The following is a 5346-nucleotide window of genomic DNA, read 5'->3' as shown; positions in this document are numbered from 1 at the left end:
TGACAGTATTCGCAAAACTACAGCACCGATTCTTCCATATGCTGATCATAAGAACTGATTAGATTTTGGTAACATCGAATGAACATTAATAAATAATGTGCATACTTTATGATTCCTAGTGATTTGACCATATCATAAGAATGCACACATCAAATTCGACATAATTTGGTACATAACAAAACTCATAATTCGTATATAGTTGAATGTTTGAGAATCATAAAATATACTATATCTGGAATAGGTAAAAGGATAATCATCACCCTGGAAACACAAAACACACACACGAAGAGTACACTCATCAATGAGAAACAATAAGTCAGGGGAATTATTTAGGCAAAACATGCAAGATGTCAAATTTCAAATGATTTAAACCAATGTTTCAATATCACATGGAAATCTATGGCAACACCAATATATTAAGAAACTTACATAAACATTTACTTCATGAGTCTGAGGTATGGGATATAGCTATGTAACATTTCAGCAATGCTTTTCAATTAGCAATAACCTTTGTAATACAATACACAGGCACTGAAATGATTAATCTGAAGGTATGTAACAGATGCATAAATACCGGAAAAGAAAGAGACATCAATATAGAACAGATGGCACTGGATAACCTTTCAATGCTATAAACAGGTACTGAAATGTAGTGTATACATAGGTAAGGGAAAATACGTAAGGTTTTCCAGCCCGTAAGATATTTTATTACCCCTCAAACGTGTAAAGGTCATGAAAGGGATGTGTGTGAAGTATACGACAAACAAGTTCTTAAAATGCAAATAAAAGTATTATTAAATCTAAGTACCAGTGAATTATGATCATAAATTATCATATTTGGTATCTTAATTTAGCCCTCAGTCCTTTATAACTCGATTCATTTTTTTGCAATCACATCAATAGACACGGACTGAACAACTAGACAGGTAAGAGTACACTGTAGTACGTTGTTAACTTTGTAATGTGTGCAACATTGATGGTAAAACTTACCTTAATTTTTCTGAAATATGAGACCGGCAGTTCGGTGATCGGAATTTATTAAATTTGTCAAACATTCGTGTAGTTGTGTACGTGTATGCTATGTTGACGCTCATATGTACAACAGAACTTATTTCGTGCAAGTTCTTAGCATTAGTTCTTTTGAATATAAGCTTACAATTGTTTGCAAATAGGCTTAACTGCATTTTATTTTTGTTTGGCTTCTTTCTTTTTTTTTATACAGGTTTCATATGTAATTTTTATCAACGAGATACAAAATGATGATCCGCGTCGCATTTCTCGGGGCACTACTGTCTTGTGCCATGGCACATGCAGGTAAACCTTCTTTTGACATTAACTGGTATATTCCCACACACGGTATATTCAAGATAAGTACTCTTGAGTATCGTCTGTTGAGGCATGGCTCGATAAACATCCACTGTTCGATACTAAAATTTCCTCTAGTCGTAATTAAGCTTGGTATTGCCAATAATATATATAAGCTTATTACAGAGTTCATATTACAACCTTATTGTTTTTGTTTTGATTTGATTAACCACAATGTGCACCTCTAATGTCATTTTGGTATCAACTCAACTAAATGAGTATGGCTATATATTAAATCTGAAAAAATAACCAATCAATACATGTATTTAAACCTACCCGCAACTTACCCGCAATAGCACAAGTACAAGTTACTATTCTTATTTTAATTGCTTTTCCTGTAGACTTCACAATTATATCCGGTGGTTTTAACATGGCTGATGCAGTGGATGCCTGCCAAAATAAAGGACTGGCCCTTGCCAGAATAACCACGGGATGTGAATTTGATTCCATGCTGGCATACATTGATTCTCAGGGACTTTCCGGGAAAGAATTCTGGATTGATGCAAAGACAGGCGATAATGGTTTCCTTGAGGCCAATGATGGGACACTTTTGCCATACAACAACTTTGTATGTGGTCAACCTGATGGAAGTGGTCAATGCGTCCAACTGTGGTATGTATCCTATCACTGCGCATGCTAAAATTTATTCATCTCATCCATCGAAATAAAGGAAACTTTGTGATGAATGTTTTTACTACCATTTCAGTTTCCCGCTGAAATAATTTACAGAAATGTGTTGTTTTACTGACGTTGGAGTCCAAGACTAAAACTAAATCATTGAATTGTTTTGGTTTAGTCTGGTAAAAAAATTATTCAAGGAAACATCACGATTTACTGAAATCTACGAGCATATCGTTGATGATGATATCATGCACGAGTCCAGTTGAACAACAAATGTATCTGCATAGTTACGGTGTAGCTATAGGTCCTGGGTAAGGAATAATACACCGGGGGAGAGTATTTAGTCAGAATGGTTTTTGACAGTGACTGCCATTTTAAAGGCGTCACAAGATTTAGCGCACACAGTACTATTGTCCAGATGGTTCCAGTCTACTAGTGTTTTCACAAAGAATGACTATTTGTATTGAGCAGTTTTACAATTGTCAATTTCAAAGCACTTTGAGTTGTTAGTAACTCTTTGTTCAACAATGTTAGATGAGATACAGTCCGCAAATTTCCTAGCTTTTATAAATCTTTTGGGTCTTACAGGTTTAAGATAAGTTCATGGAATACATACTCTGGTCATTCTATGTCACGACAATATATGCTCGTCTATGTCACAAAAACACGTGTCTACGTCACTGGTTCTGCTGTGTTCGAAATGAGTCAAAATTTTCAAAATTGCCATTACTTTCCCTGATTTTTCTGCGATATTACAGGCGGTGGTATAATTATCTTATTCTCCAATATTTTGCTTCATTCAGCCGGAAACTACTCGTGACCTGTCAAAGGGTTGTCACTACTCGTCTAGCGACTGGTGCTGACATAAACATCTAATTATTTTGGGTATCTGCTATAATTGTCCATGTTCCCTTTACCCATGTGTATGATCTTAATAAGTGTCTCTTTAAAAGAATTAGAGTCCAAGCTATGTAAAATGACCCATTGCTGACCCATTTAGCGGGGAAATAAATTGATACCAAGAATTAAGCTATATATTGGAATTAAATATACATGTAACCCTTGTCTTAAACTACTATTAGCACTTGTGCATGCTAACAGTTTTAAGCGCGCAATAACAACCGGTTTTATTGCAGTTTTCATTCCTGTATAGTCTCGGTTACCCAGACTCTCCCCACTGGGGTCTCTTCTACCACCCAGATAAGAAGTATCGTTGGCAGAGTCCCCAGCGGCGAGAATCTGGGTAACCGAGTGTAATTCATATACGGGGTTTTAATATGGGGTTCCTGGATAGAGGTTGTCACCTGACATTAACGTTACGTAACATTAAGGTATACAATATTATCTATCATTTTTCCTAGCCCAGATATTTATTGAAGCTTTCTTCAAGCCAAGCAAAATAACATGATTAAGAATAATACAAAGCATTCGTAATATGATATCACAAACAACCTATTACTCGATATACATGGTGAAGATGAGGTTTTGGTGATGAGAAATATAAAATTGTCTTTTTTTTTCAAAGGGCCTCAAGAGACTTGCTTATGGATGATACCCCATGTAGTTATGGTAAAAATGCTATTTGTGAAGGTAGGCATTTAAAAAATAATTGTTGTTTGTATGCCAATACACAATAAGCTGTAAACTGATTGCACAGCAAATCTTTTAATTGATAATTAATAGTGTGATAATGCAGTCTTACAGAACACTTGAGTCAACAGTTGTAAAGGCTAATGGCACTACTTTTGGCCTGACAAATTTGAATACAAGGAATTTTGTGTTCCGTTTTACTTCAGGTGAAAATGTCATGATCTTAATTGCAATATACTTATCTGGATTATTTCATATTATGAAATTCATTCAATTTTCTCTTGACGATCTTTGGAACTAAAAATGTGGTTCCAAGTGCAAGGTTATTTTCAAGTAGTAAATCGTTTCTGAGAGAGGGACTTAAAAGTTTTATCAGTTGTTAATAGTTCTATTTAGATCCGTTTGTGAGAGTCATTGCAAATAGTTCTAGAGCTGCAAATAATTAAATTTTACTCCAGCAAGTGAATACACGTCACAGGTTTGTGTATCTCTCAAAGCTAAGAGAAGAAATTCGTAATTTCAGCGTTTAGATATGTAACTACTGTATAGCATACACAAGAATGTAATGTCACCAGTCCCCTTGGGACAATCGCACAATGTCGCACAAGTTTAAGTTTAAGACAAACCCCCTCCCCCTTCCCAAAACAAACTTTCACAAGGTCGACATCAACACGTTTATATATGAATTAATGAAAACCATGATGACAACTCTAGCAATCGCACCACTACGATCGATCTATAATATAAAAAACGTGATTGTAAACACATTAAATTACTAAAAACACAGCATTGTACATCACATTTAGAAGTTAATTTTGATCAACTTACTAACATCTCATTAGTAAATACAGAACCTGTTATCAGTGTGAAGGCGTGACAGATTTCGCGATTTCATTAGAAGTGCGAAAATGAAGTTCAGCAATTGCATTGACACCAGATCCCCTCCATCCCTATACGAACAAGCTAACAAGTGTGGCATTGTGCGACTATTCCTTCCCATAACTGACCTACGCGTTTCATGACATCATTGAAACTTATCTACAGGTGTTGGTATTCTTATTTTCACTGTGTACGTTTTGATAATTTGATAATTAAAAATACGGTTACTACCACCCAAAACCATGGCATGGCATGGCATATTGTGTTCCTATAGTTTACTTATGTCAGATATCCTACATAAATGACACATATTTCAATCTTCTTTCACACAGGATAGAGTCTAGACTTCTACCATTTTGATGTGAATACGGCAAAGTCGGTTATTGAAGAAATGATGAATTATCAAAAATTTATTCGAAATGATGAATTATCATGAATAATCAAAAATTCTGTCAGTGCAATAAAAAATTACCCGTTAATCTAATCAGACTATGAGGTTTAATTTATGGTTCTAATTGTTATTCATTTAAAAAAAAAAACAACAACATAAAACAACAAAAATAACAACAACAACAACAACAGCAGCAGCAGCAGCAGATCAGCAGTAGCAACAACGACGACAACAGCGCCATCTAAGGTCATTTGGCTGAACAACTCTGCTTTCGTTTTTGTGCATTTATTGTGAAGGGTTAGTCAACTGTCTTCAATAAAATGAAAGTCATTATACCTAATACAGTGTTGCCTGTTCTTATTCATTCATTTCAATATTGATTCAATACTTTCAACACTTATTCAATAGCTACTTATTTGTGAAATTGTACATGTTATCCATCCATAACTGTCTGAGAATGTGATATGCTGTAAAACACTTATTGCCTGATCACATTCTGT

The 5346-nt window shown here is 34.9% G+C and overlaps 1 long non-coding RNA gene across 1 annotated transcript; it reads left to right on the top strand.

Moving 5' to 3' along the window:
- The first annotated feature begins 904 nt into the window (after positions 1–904).
- Positions 905–1743, top strand: LOC144440108 (uncharacterized). The gene is made up of 3 exons (XR_013481166.1): positions 905–926; positions 1223–1314; positions 1707–1743. It is a non-coding gene; the product is annotated as an uncharacterized LOC144440108 (long non-coding RNA).
- The last annotated feature ends 3603 nt before the right edge of the window (positions 1744–5346 follow it).

This window comes from Glandiceps talaboti, chromosome 9 (assembly GCF_964340395.1).
Source record: "Glandiceps talaboti chromosome 9, keGlaTala1.1, whole genome shotgun sequence".
In the NCBI taxonomy this organism is placed as follows: Eukaryota; Metazoa; Hemichordata; class Enteropneusta; family Spengelidae; genus Glandiceps; species Glandiceps talaboti.
This window is presented reverse-complemented; position numbering and strand designations above follow the sequence as displayed.